This window comes from Mastigoproctus giganteus, chromosome 9 (genome assembly GCF_048544385.1).
Source record: "Mastigoproctus giganteus isolate SK-2022 chromosome 9, ASM4854438v1, whole genome shotgun sequence".
Classification (NCBI taxonomy): Eukaryota; Metazoa; Arthropoda; class Arachnida; order Uropygi; family Thelyphonidae; genus Mastigoproctus; species Mastigoproctus giganteus.
In genome coordinates, this window is record NC_143583.1 from 36,436,885 (window position 1) to 36,452,865 (window position 15,981).

Sequence of the window (15,981 nt, forward strand, 5' to 3'; positions counted from 1 at the left end):
CATTTAGGACCAAAAACTGCCAACTTAAGAAAAGCAGGTGTCAAATAACAAAAAAAAAAAAAAAAAAAAAAATTAAGTACTGTAATCGTAAAGTTGTGTGCATTTTATCTTTGACGTATAAAAATGTCAAAGTAAAAACTGGACCAAACAGAAAAATAGGGAAAACTTTATAGGAAAAATAAAAGAAAATCCGGATAGTAAACTAAAAAGAGGGATGGATGATCACTGCAATATAAAATTTCTGTAGTGTACAGCGGAAAAACTGTTTTGTTTATCGGTTTCCTAAGCAATAAACATTTTTGCTGTCCGCTATAAGCGTTTTTCTATATCATCTGCCATGTAACAGTTTTTAAGTTAACCAGTGGGTGAAATTCAAAACAACATGCAATGGGTTTGAAATTTAATATAAGAGTAGGAGCAAGCTTCCGTCTCTAATAAAACTGCGTAATAAACGCCAGCTGAAACGCTGTAAAAACGTTTTCGGTATGCGATATCTACGAAGCGTCGGCAATCAGTGCCTCATTCAAAATGTACGTGCGCAAATTGTCACTGCGCACTACAGTCAGTAACCAAAACAGCGTTTCTCCACCTCCTTTTTCTCTCTCTCTCTTCCCATACGCACTTCACCTATACTACAGTGGCATCGCCCTGAGTTCATGACCTTCCTTCCCGTGACCCAAGTCGTCACTTGGACCGCAGTTAACCCTAAGGCTCGATTTGTGCGTTGCGTTGTTCAGCTCCTCACTGCGTATACTGGACTACTTTCGCTCTAGTCTCGTCATCATGGCCTCCTCTAGTCCTGGCTAAGACGCGAGCAGCAAGATTTCATGAACGCATCACCGGAATTTCGCTTTTTTACATGGACTCTTGTTACAGTTTTTGCAATTTTGCGCTAAACATGTACATATGTGCGTCTGTAGTGCCTAAGAAGACAGTGTATCCGTAGATAGTGACAGCCGGTGGCATATCTAGATAAGGTAATCCTTGACGAAGGCTCAAGGTAAGCCTAACTTGCTTATACACTAGTATCAGTTAAGTTAATATTTGTTGTGCTCGCGAAGACATGAAATAACGAAAGGTGTGAACCCGTCTCCTTCAGAGCCACTTAAGATTACGAACGCTTGTATTTCTTCCTTAACGTGTAAAAATCGTATACAGTTTTTTTTTTTTTTTTTACTTTGTTGACAGTATTTCATTCACGTGAACATATGTGTTCATGGAGTGCCAAACAGCGTGCAGTTGTCAACGAGATAAGCTTCTGATGGTGGCGTACCGAAATGTAACTTCATAAAAAGCGCCGAGAGAGCATGAGATTTTGTTAATTCCTGATGTTGAAATTCAGTTTAGTATCGCAAAGAATATTTGCATTTAAATTATTACTATCGCAAAGCAATGAGTACAATAAAAACAAATGTCCGGATATTAGTAATTCTCAAAATATATGACACCAGGGGCGTCTTTGCCGGAGGAGGGTTTGGGTAGGCTAGTTTCTCCCTAAAACAACCCCCCCCCATATATGTTTTAATAAAGATTGAAATTATTTTAAATAGAATGCACAATAAGGAAATATGTTGCCTTTATTTTTGCTGTATTCACTCCATTAATTTTTCCTTAAGCCTTTTTTACATTAATGCGAATATACGTATATGTAAGTGTTAGTGCAAATGCATCATTTTAACATAGCTATCTATCAAAGCAGTTAAATTAATTAATTAAATTGACATCGTTTTGGTTATATGCGAATATACGTTTAATACAAATATATTGATTATATAATTATTTTATTACTGAAAATGTACTTCATATTTTTCTTGATTTTTTTATTACTTTATATTATCGTTTTTCTTGGTGATTATTTAAAGATACGAAGATTGATTATTTAAATAAACAAACAATCAATCTTCGTACTAATATAAGTACAAAAGAAATAGCATCCGCTAGAAGGCATCATATTAATTTTAAAATTTTTTGTTTCCCCTGTTTAGTTTTTCCCCTGAAAATAATATATATTCAGGGGTTATTAATTAATTTTAATTACTAATTAAATACAAATCGAAAGTAGCTCGAATGAGAATTGTCATTGCTACGAAGCTAATGCAGCATATACATTTATTTACTAATGATTCCCAAACATAGTATCAGAATTCCTTTTGTTATGTGGGGGGGGCTAAATCAGTGCGGTACTCATTTATACATATAGTTATACAGTATATACATTTAGCACTTTATTGATTACATTATTACATACTCAGCCTGTATTATATCTTTGTATATATATTATATCGCTTATAATTTATAAAAATATAATTTATACGCTACGTATATTTCTAGTAAATAAAAATAAATTTTTGTTTTAATGAGAAGTAAGGATTTTTTTTTCTCAAATATTAAATTATTTCGCAATGATTAATTAACTTGAAAAAAAAGAAACTTTTTAATACTTTAGAGCTATGGAAATAATAGCACTAATGCTAATACTGAACAAATGTAAATAATATAAACATTATTTGTTCTTTATGAACAAAACAGAGCCAAAGGGCTGTTTGAACTACGTAGGAGGGGGAGTATGAATTTTAAATAAACCGTACATTGTGCAGATTTCTTTGTGCATTCTGGAACTTTGGTTTATGTATAATTAGTTATATATTAGCAAAGATCAAATTTTCTTTGATATGTTGAGCGAAAGACTGCATAAGGGAATATTAACTGGGCGCTAACTTCAAGTTGTGTTAAATTTTCTTTACTGTTGTTTTTAAAAAGTTAAGGTTTAAATTCTTATTAAAATCAAGAAACGAATGCAGCTGATTAGAATCTCTAGTTATTCACTGTGACAGTAGGAACTATGCTACTTTATTTTATGGGAACTGTGAATTTTAAGTAATTGAACAGATATTTCATGACTGTATAATTTTGTGAATAAGTCTTAAAATCTACCAAAATTTACGAATCTGTATTGTGTATTATGTATACAATGGTGTTTGTATTTTCCTTTCTAGTTTTAACAAGAAAAAAAAAAAATTTGGTCTGTATTTTTTGAGTCTATGTAAGCATTTTTTTTGTTTTATGTACGTTTTCTGAACAAGAGACATTAACAGAAGCAAATTATAATTTGCAACACTAATATGGCTATACTCGTAAACAAATTGAATATTCTGAAAACAGATATCATTGTAGTCTTTTATAATCGTAGTCTTTTACCATCTTTCTAGAATAGCCCGATTAAAAAAAATGTAAAATGAAGTGGATCTAGTATTAAGGGTCGACAAATACTGCTAATTTAGGATCTTAGAAATATAACAACGAAAAGTGCAATACAGTAATCATCAATCTTTTATATCGAGGGCCTCATTGATAAAATTTTATTATTATTTTTTTTTCATTATGAAATTTTATGTTGAGGTCCTCATTGAGCTTAATAGAAAAATATTTTTTAAAATTTATATTTAATTATGAATGCCAGTAAAAAAAGAATTTTACTATTTAAATGTCCAGAAATGATCTCTAAACACTGGACACTGTATCCCACGTGTTATCAAAACGTTTGGGTGCATGCTTTTATATCTGAACAGCCTTGATGGTGGTGTCGTGAGAAGCTGTAGTTCCATATTTTGCCTCTAGGTTGTTTCATTTTACTAGAGATAATTTTCAAAATTCTTTCGCGGGCCGGGTAAAATCTTGTTGAGAACCAGACGTGGCCTGGGGGCCGTTCTCTGAATACCTCTGATGTAATATAAAGTGTACAGTACTTTGTGCGAACTTTTTCAGCCTTTTCGTGCTAAAATCCGAACCTCTTTGTTTATATCCCTAACTTCTGAAATTTGTGAATATGCCATTTAATTATATGTATAATTTTTTTTTTTTTACTGAATAGGTTAATACACCTACAATCGTAGATTGTAGGTGTATTAACCTATTTAGAGATTTACATCTGAAATATTATTAGAAGCCGTTACCATACTTACAGTTAAATCAGCGCTTTAACTACGCAACGCTGCGTTAGCAGGATTTTTTTTTTTTTTTTTTTGTATTTATTATACGAGTTAGAGAAGGAATGGAAGATGAGATCTGGTTGGAAGCCAACATTCTTTTGATCAGCTGATTTAACTTTACTGTCAGGTTTTTATCGACTTGTAAAAAGCTAATCAAAGTTCATTCACGTTGAACGTGCGCGATCCGTTGGCACCTGAAATTAAAAAAGAAAAAGAAGTATTTTTTTCACCTGTGTATTTTTGCTGTTGCTCTCCCCCAAGTTTCCAGGGGGGAAAATATTCTCTACGCCAACGAAATACTTTTCAATGTACAGTGCCACTTGTAATGCTTCAGTTAACTTACAGTTCAACAACAACAATTTTTTTAAGACTAATTGCAGTCACATCGTTCAAATATGTTAATAAAATAATTCTTCTCTGAAGAGATTTGAATTGAATGAGTCAGTTTACGAGATATAAAAGCGACAGTCATCGCTTATCGTCCGTCTTGCTGAAGCCAGCATGGCGTTTATTGACTGATGAAGAGCTCTAAGAAGGGGGCAGTGTGTTTTTGCCTAATTATTGTACATGCTTGGCACTTGTGGTGGGCGTTCTGTGTTAAATCAACTTATTTCAAGTCAATTATGATAAAGGCGATCAACTGAAAGGTAGGCGGTGTACTGACATTGTCAGTTAGGTTTGATATCTTTGTGAAAAATGTCGATCCTATAAGCGATAATTTCCCCCACATCCAAGATTTCACCAACCAAATTAAGAATTCAAGATTCGTTGTGGGTTGTTATTTTCTCTACAAACTTTTATTTACAAAATAAAATAATTCAACACGCTGGTTTGATTGATCTTTGAAACTACGAGCTTGTACTGGGCATTGCTCGTATTTTCGTATTTAATTTTTTCCTGAGTTGGAAATATCGTTTGTATCTAATCACAGGATGGATGTTTTTTCCAGGAAGCATGCTATAACAGCAATTAGCAAAATACCGCACTCGTACTACGTTCACCGTAGACGGTGTGTACGTTGGGGGCGGGGAGAATTTATATTCCCTCACCTTTAAGCATACTCTGTATACTCTGCTGTTGGTAAATTCAATTGTAGTTTCATGTGGATATTCCATACGAAACTAGAGTTTGATCAAAAAAAAAAGGATGTCGCAAAATGCCAAACCACCACCTTGTGAGCACCTGCAAACTAAACCAGGTAATTTTCTTACATATAAACTCTGTGATTTCAAAATTTCACCACTAGAATATGAGATCCAACACCAGACTGAAAACCTGATACACACAACCTTTGAAAGGTAAACTTGAACCCTCCGAGACCAATGCCTAGACAGTTATAATGGTGTCCATATACTCTACCGTTTGCCAGAAGATCTATATCAAGACAGATAAGCCGTAGCGTATACGGAAAAGTAAACCGGAAAGTGACCCAAAATCGAATCTGAAAGATATCGCATTAAGCAAGGATTGGCGACAATATGTATTTTAATGAATTAAGTTTCAAGTTACATTTCAAGTGAGTGGGTGAACGTCAGTATCAAAATTGTGCCTTAGACACAGTAATTTCGAACCCTGTGTATTCCAAACCTTTAGTGGCCTACTATGCTTAAACCTAACGCTGTACTGTATAAAAACTTGCTTAGTTTAATATTGAATTAAGACACCCATATATAAAAATTATATCTCCTAAAAGACAGGTAGGAATTCAAATGATTGAAAAAATGATCACTGTTTTACGAAGATGTTCCACACGAAAATATAAACAACAACAAATAAAAAGTTTAGAGAAATTTTTTAGATTTAAAGCACTGTTACCGAATGGTACGATTCCGAAATTTCGTGGCTTCATTTCATTATGTAACAACTTTGTTTAAGCTATGCATTCAGTGTTAGGCAGAAAGAATAACAATCAGTGCCCATATTAGTACGATTGGTGATAACATTGAAAATAGGGAAGTGCTACAGCAACTGTAGCTGATCTTTGTCGATTTCCTCAATTTTGACATCTTAGCCACTGGACGCTTATCACCATCGACCACATTCTCAGGGAATGGGAATCCCTTATACGGAGAAGTGCTGCCTATGGTCAGGCTCGTTTGATACGTAGATAGAATCCTAACCAGCCATAGTAAATGTTGTGTCCCTCTATCCTTTCGTCAGTACTCGCTTGATCAACATTAGGATTGAGTAAAACCTTCAATTTTGCACACATTTCATTAATTAAATTTACATTTGTTCCATGTATAGTGGTTTTAAGTGCTCACCATTGACATTGACCATAATGTCAGTATAGTTCCATTGTACTGTGGGTTCTCAACTGTGGGTTCTCACAATCCAAGGTGGCGCCTCCGTAGCCAGGTGGGAAGGAGCAGCAGTGCGTAGCACACGCTTCTTGATTAGACCGGGGGTCGAGCCCGTCACCACCAAATACGGAGGATGCGGAAAGGTCAGGGAATGACCACCGCATATCCCGGAGCAATATGGCCTTAGTTGCTAATGCTCCTAAAAACCAAATAACAAACAAACAAACAATCTCACAATCCAGGATTAAAGTCCTTGTAAATTCTGGGCATTGTCATAATCTTAGGCCCAGAAGACAGAACTATGAATAAATATTTGCATTGTATAAAATTTATAGATCCCACTAAATATGGACAATCAACAGTAGCAAATTTAAATGTAATCAGTTGATCAGAGTTTAAAGAAAAAATGGCTCTTGACGTTGAGACTTCTTATGCAAAGTATTTTAAAGTTTATTACAATAATTCATTAAGAAACACTTCTGTTGTGCTCTATCCGAGTAGGTGCATAAAATATGACTCGTAATAAACATTGAATCTAGATACCAGTTTGCTTTTCTTGCATATGGAAGATTATAATCGTATACATTTGATTATACCCTTCCCTGAAAAGTATTACCACTGAGGACTTTGAAAGTACATACTAAATCTTTTACTGGCAATCAGGTCCATTGTTTACAATACCATAGACTTGAGATCTTTTAGAAATTGATCCTTTTGTTGGTTTTAATTTTATCGCTTATTTTTAACCCTTAAATTTATAATCGGCTTCAGGATTAACATAAGTAGATCCATTTATTTTCAAGAAAATTAAAAGGGAACAAATAATTAAAGTTAAAATTCTAACTGGTTTTGATACTTAAATTTTGTTACTACAGCAACTTGTATGTGATAAATTTTAAATAAATGAATAAATTATTCAATAAATAGCGTATACGCTGACCTTATTGGTAACTAGCTTTTCGAGTTTAATTGGGCTTGGAGCTTGGATTAGCACATGAAAGTTCTGAATCTGTTTATATATTTGTACTGTTTATTGAAATTTATTTGCATACTAACTCCGATGAAGCATATTGAACGTAAAGTAACATTTTTCGCACTCTCATCTTTTAGAGATTTATTATTGATTTATTTCCGGGAAAATTTTAGATGTGCTTTGTTTAAATCCTTTGTGCTTAAGAAATCATTAATAAATCATAATATTGTAATAGACAATGCAGCACAGCGCCCAAAGAGGAAATATTCTCAGCATGAGAACAGTCTTAATGGTGTTCTTACATAAACTGCTAAGCCTTTTTTCCTGGTGTAGTACTTCACTCTTCTCAGATACCATTAAATGTCATTGAGAGCAGAGCTGTCGCCGTGTCTTTTGTACTATGAATTTTGTTGCAAAATTAAAATTTCAGCTACTAGTTCCACACATCACACAAGGCCATTTCTGTGATTCATTTTTGCGTTATCTGAATTCTTCGGATTTCTTTTGATAACGATGCTTGCAGAAAATATTTGATAGTAAGCAGCACAAGCAGCGTATCAAGCTAAAAAAGCATTGCCGCGAAGTAACGGGCAATTAAAAAATATAGGGAAGAAAGAAAGGCAGTTCTTTTATTGTCCAATTAAAAAGGTGGTATGAGAATAGCAAAGAAATGTGAAGCAAAGAGAGTTAAATAATTTCTCTGGTTAGAACGAAAAAATGTGAGAATGACTTCAGCAATTTTCAAGAATTCTTTCAGCATTCACTAATTCTTTAAATAAATAATCCTTTTTTAATTAAATAATGATCTACAAGAATGTAATGTCAACTTCAGGGTGTGCTTGAGTGAATGTGTAATAAGTGTTAGGATTATTTCAGATTATATCATAAATATATAATCAAGTTGTATTTTTGCGTGTGTACACAATATATATCCATACGATACCAAATTAAAAAAGAAAGACTGCGTGACTGCTAAATACGGTTAATATAAACTCAAATTTTTAAATGTATTTCTGTTTTTTTTTTGTTACAGTATTTTTAGCTGGGCTTGGGTCGGACCCGGCTAAAAATAACAGACAAACCTTCGAAACAACAAACTGACCATAGAGTACACAATATACTGACGTTTATGGCTTTACTTGTCTCGACGCGAATTCTAAACAACCCAGCTCTTCATTTTGCTTTTATCTCCCCATTTCTCTCTCTCTTTTTCACTAATTTTTCTGTTTCTCTATTTATTCTCTCTCTCTCTCTCACATTCTTATTCTATCTCTCACTTTATTTATTTTGTTTCTCTTTCATTCTTTATTTTTCTCTTTCTCTCCCTCCCTGCACTCTCTCTTCTTTCCTCCATTCTTAATTTATATTTTTTGCTATTTATTTCTGTGTCTCTTTCTTTCCCTCTTTCATAATCTGTTTTCTTTTATTTTTCATTTCTTCGCCTTACAACTAATAACCTTTTTAGAGGAACATTTTTGATTCATACCAAATTTACGATCTTCGATATCCTGTTTTTATTTCGATATGCCACCTTGAAAGAAGACTGAAGTAGGCTTCATTAGGTACACTTAGAACTACTGTACTGGTTATCCATGTTTCTTAAATTTGAGCTCTGTGGGTACCTTTTCTCTTTTTATCCTTTGTCCATTATGGATTTAATCGATTGTTCTTTACAGTGGGTCGAGAGTCACATTTCATCTGCACATGTACACCATTATCCATTTAAAATGCAATCATATTGCTTTTTGCCACAATTCATCTAGAATATGTGAGTTGCTTGCATAAACATCTTATTTTTGAATGCATTCGATAGATAAAAATCTGTAGGTGACAAAATAAAGGCAAGTTCTTATCAAGAAAACTAATTACTCACAGCACTAATAAAATTCTGCACACTCTTTGAAATATGACTGTTGTCACAATGAAACTGCCGTCTGTCACCTGTCAAAAAATATTTCATACCATGTCCGATGACATAGTTACATCAATTATAGTGGGTTATCCACCCACTGGTCAACGGCACACGCCGTTGACCAGTGGGTGGATAACCCTGTATAATTGATAGTTAGAAAGTACAGAAGTATTAGAATCTTTGCAACCTCATGAAGATCTGTAAAAAAGCAAAATGCAAACACAATCTATATTTTTATTTTCTAAAAGTAACAGGCGGTAGTAGGAAAGTAGGGACTTTCGCCTCTCCCTCACGCTCGAACTTTGATAACTTAGATAGCCTTACGATAATTTTAATTTTTGTTTTCTTGTAAATATGAAAGAGGACCCCTCGAAAGAGTTTTAAATTGCACATTTTTGGGGTCGAGCAGTAACTCCCTTTGAGTGGTGGCTCCCTCATTGCAGGATTTTGCGGTACGATAGTTACCCCCCACTGCTGCAGGGAATGAAATCCTAAGAAATATGTGGCAAAACACGCTAAACAACGTACCTTTGGCTAACGCTAAGCCTTTCCCCACATAGCTTTTTTCCCGACATACCATCTGTGATAACTAGCGAGAGAATGAAGTTCCATTCCTCGGAAAAACAGACCTCTTCTAGCTGAGGAGGATTACACGGTCGTTCCTTACATATCCTAAATACACCGGGGGGGGGGGGGGGGGGGGGTGGAGACTTAAACGAAAAAGAAGACCAACTAAGGGCGAACTCAACTTCCTGCAGCTGTTTTCCAGTACAGTTTCCGGTAGTTGAGACGAGTACGGACATAAATAATTTAATTGGACTCAAGCTGATGAGGGTAAACACTTCATGACACTATTTATTTATAGATTAAAAATGTTGTTTATCATTGTGAATGGAAACACAGGAAACGTGATTCGTCATGTCTTCCATTAAATAGAAAGAAAATTTTAAGCGCAGTACCAGGAATGCCGTCCTACTTTGAGACTGGGAAGAGTCGTCTATCATTTCCATTGCCTTTCTGGTTGAAAATATGGCCAGCTTATTTATAATAGCAGTGTTCTCGCTTTTGCTCTTTTTGATACGTAATACTTACGCAAAGAAGCGGAAGTTCATCGTAGTTAACTGACTGAAAGATATTCAGTGAGCTTGAATTTTTATTTTATTGGAATCTATTTCGAATCGCATTCATAACATATTTTTGAATTACATGCTGCGTAGCCATTTTGAAATTACGAAATCTGTTGAGCTTATTTTACTATATATTCGTTGAAGTTTATTATTATTATTTTTTTTTTTTATATTCTGCTATTTTAAGGCGCGTTAGCATAATCCGCTTCTTGTCTTCACCGTGTCCGTCCGTCCACGTATAACAGCTGGACTCATAGTGAATGGATTGTGATGAAATTATATATTTAGGCCTTTTAGAAAGATTTGCACAGCTTTCCCAAATTTTATTAAAATCAGACCAGTAGAAATCTGACAATTATTATTTATTTGTCCGTCCGTCCGCATGTAATAACTAGACTTCCAATTGATGGATTTTTATGAAATTTTATATTTCGCTCTCTTAGCGAGTTAAGGAGCTTTTTCCAAATTTCATTAAAATTGGACCAATATTAATAACCTAATATAGGCTATTAATATACCGTATATTGTAGCTGAAGCACTAGATATTAAGAGTATGTTTGTTGCCATGCGCTGATTGGACGAATGAATGGCGGTGTGGCGGATGCGCGGTAACGAAATATTCACTTTCTGGCATAAAATCGTTGCTTTTTTTTTTTTTTTTTTTTGTCTGTCATAGATCACGAATTATTACTGTTTGCTAACGCGCCTTGAAATATAACCACTGCATACGTTAATTCACCTTTTCTTTTTTTTTTTTTTTTTTTTTCATACTGATCTAAAAGCTTTTGCAATTAATTGCATTTTGAATAACAAAAATATCGAGTACACCGTCAGAGAAAATTTTTATATCGATTTTTTGAACGACAGTGATTTCATCAGCATCATTTTAATTTTTTTTTTAAGTAAGCTAAAAACAACAGTTATTTTGAGGGATAAAAGTCTCCTACTAAAACTATTTCCTGGCTACAAAAACACTTCTCAGTTTTACAAAATGTTCTCTTGGCAACACAGTGGATATCGTTTTTTTTTTTTTACAGAGTTGCCGAGATAATTGATCTCGTTCGAAGATGAAACAGTTTTTCATCCTGGAAAACTGACGAACCACCTAGACAACTTTTGAACACCCAAACTCAACCTAGCATCTAAGAAACTGGACTTTTTCTTTCTCTGCCAGCATCATTTTTATTCAAAATAGCTGCTGTCTGTACAAATCACAAATCCATCCTGCCTTGCGATATTCTTCCTACATATGGGGTGGTGCTTCTAAAAGCTCTTAAAAACTTCTGCACTGGCTGACTCATGGGAACTGTTCTTCTGAATTGTTAGTTCTAGTTTTCCGCCTCTTTCTTTCAAATCAGTCTGAACATGTGTATCAACTAATCAACATCCATTCACAGTTCCAGGTCCAATTTCTTCTGGCCGAGCTTTGTTCTCTGGAACAACCATCTTCCTTATGTATTTCCTAGAAATTACAACCAACGTACATCCATGTTCAGTGTCAACAAATTTATTCCGGCTTCCCAATCTATTCACGGGGCAAGAGGGTTCTAGTAACTTTTCATGTTTGAAGTAATTTCATGTAATTGCTGCAATTCATTAAGAAACAACAGTTTTTTTTTTTTTTTTTTTCAGCTGGTAACGTAACCCTTTCCCCATAGGTCTTTTAGTGACATGGTGCGCTGGTAAGTTGAAACAGAGAATAAATCTAAGCACTCTAACCTACGTAGAACGTTTCTTTAATTTCTTAAAGTAACTTGTTTCTGGAGCGCTAAAATTCATGAGCATAAGTAATATTATTGCATGTATGGTCTACAGGCAGTACCTTGAAAAAAACAACGGTAAGTGACTTCTTATATTTAAAGCTATCTCCTTAAATGTACATTGTACCCCTTAGCCCTTTTATTTAATATTAATATCTTAAAGAAATAACAGGTTATTCTCAGAACGTTTCGTGGTACTTCGGGAATACAAAACAAACATACCTACTTCTTCAGTGACAGAATTGTCATCCTTATTACACCGTCAGTTTCGCACACACACATGCGCAGTAGTACAGGAAATACTACTTAACGTCTGAGAACAGTCTGTATTCTTTTAAAAAAATTGCTTTGTACACAAGTTTGTCTGCAACTGGAAATTCTCCAACTATTTCTCCAATCTTTTTCGAGCTGTTGACAGAATTACAAATGCAAAATTCAGAAATGTTGCCATATCAAACCAAACGTAGTGTCTAGAATCTAGAATCTTTTTGTTAATTTTGTCGATTTCGCAATCATTAACTGCATTTAGCAAACACGTGAACTCGAACCACGGGCAATTCAAACGCGTGTGCTACTCTCGTGTTGACCACTCGGCTACGTCAGACCAAATATAATAATGGTAATATCCTTGTTGAATAATTAGTTGCGAACTCTTCTGACCTATGTTTTTGTGTGAGGTATACACAGAACATTATTATTATTTATTTATTATTATTTTTTATTCATAAATGACTCGGTTTGCTGATAGATGTAAAATCAGCTGGAATTTTTAAGTTTGAAGATGTAAATAGAGCATCCATGTTTCCATATATATTTTCCGTTATAACGCCACTTTCTTTTTCTCTTGAATAATGCAGAAGTCTTCGAACCCTACTTTTTTTTCCCTCTTATATATATTTTTATCACATTCTGCATTTACGCTTAACAGTGAGCTTTACATCTGAAAAAAAGTGAAGCAGGACTGTTCAGTATTTGGACAGTCTCCAAAACAAACATACCTACGGATATTCATGACGCATTTACAGTACGTGGCAGTTTTTTTTTTTTTTATTTTTTATTTCGAATTACGATTGTTATTTTTACATTCAATCACTACAGCTTTGCAACCTTCCGGCAGCCTCACTGAAGTTTAAATTGCTTTGCTGTTTTCATGGCGTTAGTGCCAAAGAAATAATTTTTCAAATATTCATTATGCTCAGTTTCAAAATTTAAAGATTATAATGGTTCAAGGATGGGTTTCAAAACAGCGCCATCTTCTCGGCTAAAAGGGCTATTTGATTTTTTTTTTTTTTTTTTTTTTATGAACAGTGAAATCTGTATTTAGTGTTTCTCACCAAAAATGTATTTCAATGACTATAAGAAGTCGTCACATATTATCAGCCTTAAATGCCCAAATTTCTTACTACTGCTCTTCAGTGAATGTTTACTCTTGTGATGGGAGAAGCAGGTCGTTCAAAACCAGGAATCGTGCCGCATAAAATCCGTTGTATACTATAACCAGTTGAGGCAAATACAAAACTCATTTGGCTGCTATGAAAGGAAAACTACACTGGTATGCAAAACTTAAGGACCAACACTATTTATAAAGGTTACAACCACAAAATTTTTACTCAAGGTACTCTTGCTCATTACACTACTATATTTCAAACTTAGTCTAATATTTTTTCATTGATTGTTTATAATTTATTTCTTATTTGTTTTAAAAATTATATTTAAGGTTCATTTATTTAATCCGTATACTTTTGACAGTATATAACAAAACTTAAGGACCAACACTATTTCTAAAGGTTACAACCACAAAATCTTTACTTAAGGTACTCTTGTTGATGAGAGTAGATTCAGCCTCAGCACCGATTCTGGACATTAGGTAATCTGGCGAGAGGTTGCTGGCACACGGTATCACCCCGCAAACATCACTGAAAGGGATCGATATGGCGGTCGAGGTGTTCTCGTCTGGGGAGGCGTTATCTTGGATGGACGTACACAGCTCAAGATACTGGAAGGAGGCAGTACTGTAACCGGTGCACGCTACTGTACTGAGGTAATCCTTCCCCATGTGCGTCCATTGGCCCCGAGTTCGTGTTTATAGATGATAACGCCACACCACATCGCACTGCAGCTGTTCATATGCTTTTGGAAAGTGAGGACATTGTTCGTATGGATTGGCCTGTCCCTTTCTAGCGATCTAAATCCCATCGAACACATAAGGGACTCTGTGGGTAGACGCCTAGCGGCACGTACACACCCACTAGAAAATGTTCACCAGCTGAAGATGGCGCTGACAGAGGAATGGACGATGTTACCGCAAGAACTTATCAACAACATTGTTCTAAGTATGGACAGGCGGTGCAAAGCCTGCATCGACATTAGGGGGTGGCCATAACAAAGGGAAGAGGTGGTACTCCTACTGAGTACCACCTCTTCCCTTTGTTCCATCTTTGGCAGTGATGCATCTGTATCATGGCAGTCAGTGCTATGTTTCCAATTTTGAATGAAGTTCCTCTGTACCGTTTTGTTTCCTTCATCTTTTCTGTACCTTACGAGATTCCTTTGGTATGCTTTTTCCCACATCCAGGCCACTCCTATGAGAAGCTACAGGTGAAAACTTGGCTTGTCCTTAAATTTTGCACACCAGTGTAGCTGTGAAGGTACCGATCTCATATTAAACTGAGTTGCTAATGTATTGGAGAAAGCATTTGTATTTTTCATTTTATTTATTTTTTTTTCATTTCATTTGGGGTTGTAGATTGCCAGTCTGAGGAGGGTGTTCTCCCACGAACATATAAACCTGTCCAGAATATGCAATTTACAGGCACAATATTCTGCTTCTTCATGGCCTTAATTGTAATGGCTGTTACCTGTTAGTGTGAGACACGCTTAACGGCAAGCGCTACATTTAAAAAGATGTGGCAAGGTTCTAGTTCTCTGGATGCATTCACCTGGAAGCAATCAAATGAAGGGCACAAGAGAAGAATGATCAGAGTCCAGTTTTGATCGATTTTAAACTAATCGCTTCATCTAATGGTACATCAAGAATGGTTCCATCAGACAATTAACAAAATAGAAACATTACAGTCAGAAATAAATCACAGTCAGCTCGGAAAATATTAGTGTGTTACCTAAGAACCATCCGAGTCCATACTCTGTAGAGCAAGAACGATTAGAGTCCGTTATTTTTATAAACATCGGACTCCATTTTTGCCTTAGCCAGAATTGCCAGATGCTAGAAGATTGAATAGAAGTAATATGAACCAGCAGAAAGAGGTCATCACTATCCATGGTAATCAGTTACTTTTCGATATGTTCAAGAGCTGAATAGAGTATCTTCAGCTGCTTTATGTAAAAAAAAAAAAAAAGGGAAATATCCTTATGACACAGACGAAGATATTTAAAGTCACAAAGGAATTACTTAGCAGTTGTGCTTAAAAAAATTAGGTGTGCCTAAAAGTTTGTTTATAAGCTAAAATGATTCCACGCTGATCTTCCAATGAAGTTGACAAAATATTAGGATGCTCAGCATTTAAAGCAGATTTGTTCAAATCCTGAGGTAAAATATTTTTGAAAATTTTCCAGAGTTTGCTTCCTTTGCAACCAACAAGTAATATGTCCGAAAACTCAGATGACGAAGTGTTCATTTAAACGAAGATTCAGCGTGGACAATTTTTGTCAATTTGTTTATTAAATTTCTGTCTGTGTTTTGTATCAGTTTATTAAATTTCGTTTCAGTGAGTGACTTATATAATTAACTATGCTTAAAATAATCAATTTACTGTACTTCAAAATATCTTCCTCTTATCGATTTAGCCATTAATGGTTTCACCCCCAGACATTCATATGGACATGACAGACGGTGTACACTGAACAGGAAAATTAATTACAACGTTATCTACAGATTTCATAAAATTATTTACAAAATT

General features: G+C 34.8%; 1 protein-coding gene across 3 annotated transcripts in view; it reads left to right on the forward strand.

Moving 5' to 3' along the window:
* The first annotated feature begins 566 nt into the window (after positions 1 to 566).
* LOC150080147 (interference hedgehog-like) overlaps positions 567 to 15,981 on the forward strand; it is a 186,311-nt gene continuing 170,896 nt past the window's right edge. The window contains exon 1 of one of the 3 annotated variants that reach the window (XM_090381915.1): positions 567 to 1,000. The gene's annotated coding sequence lies outside the window, so the exon portion shown is untranslated. The remainder of the gene's footprint in view (positions 1,001 to 15,981) is intronic. The other 2 variants (XM_090381916.1, XM_090381913.1) reach the window with 2 other exon arrangements.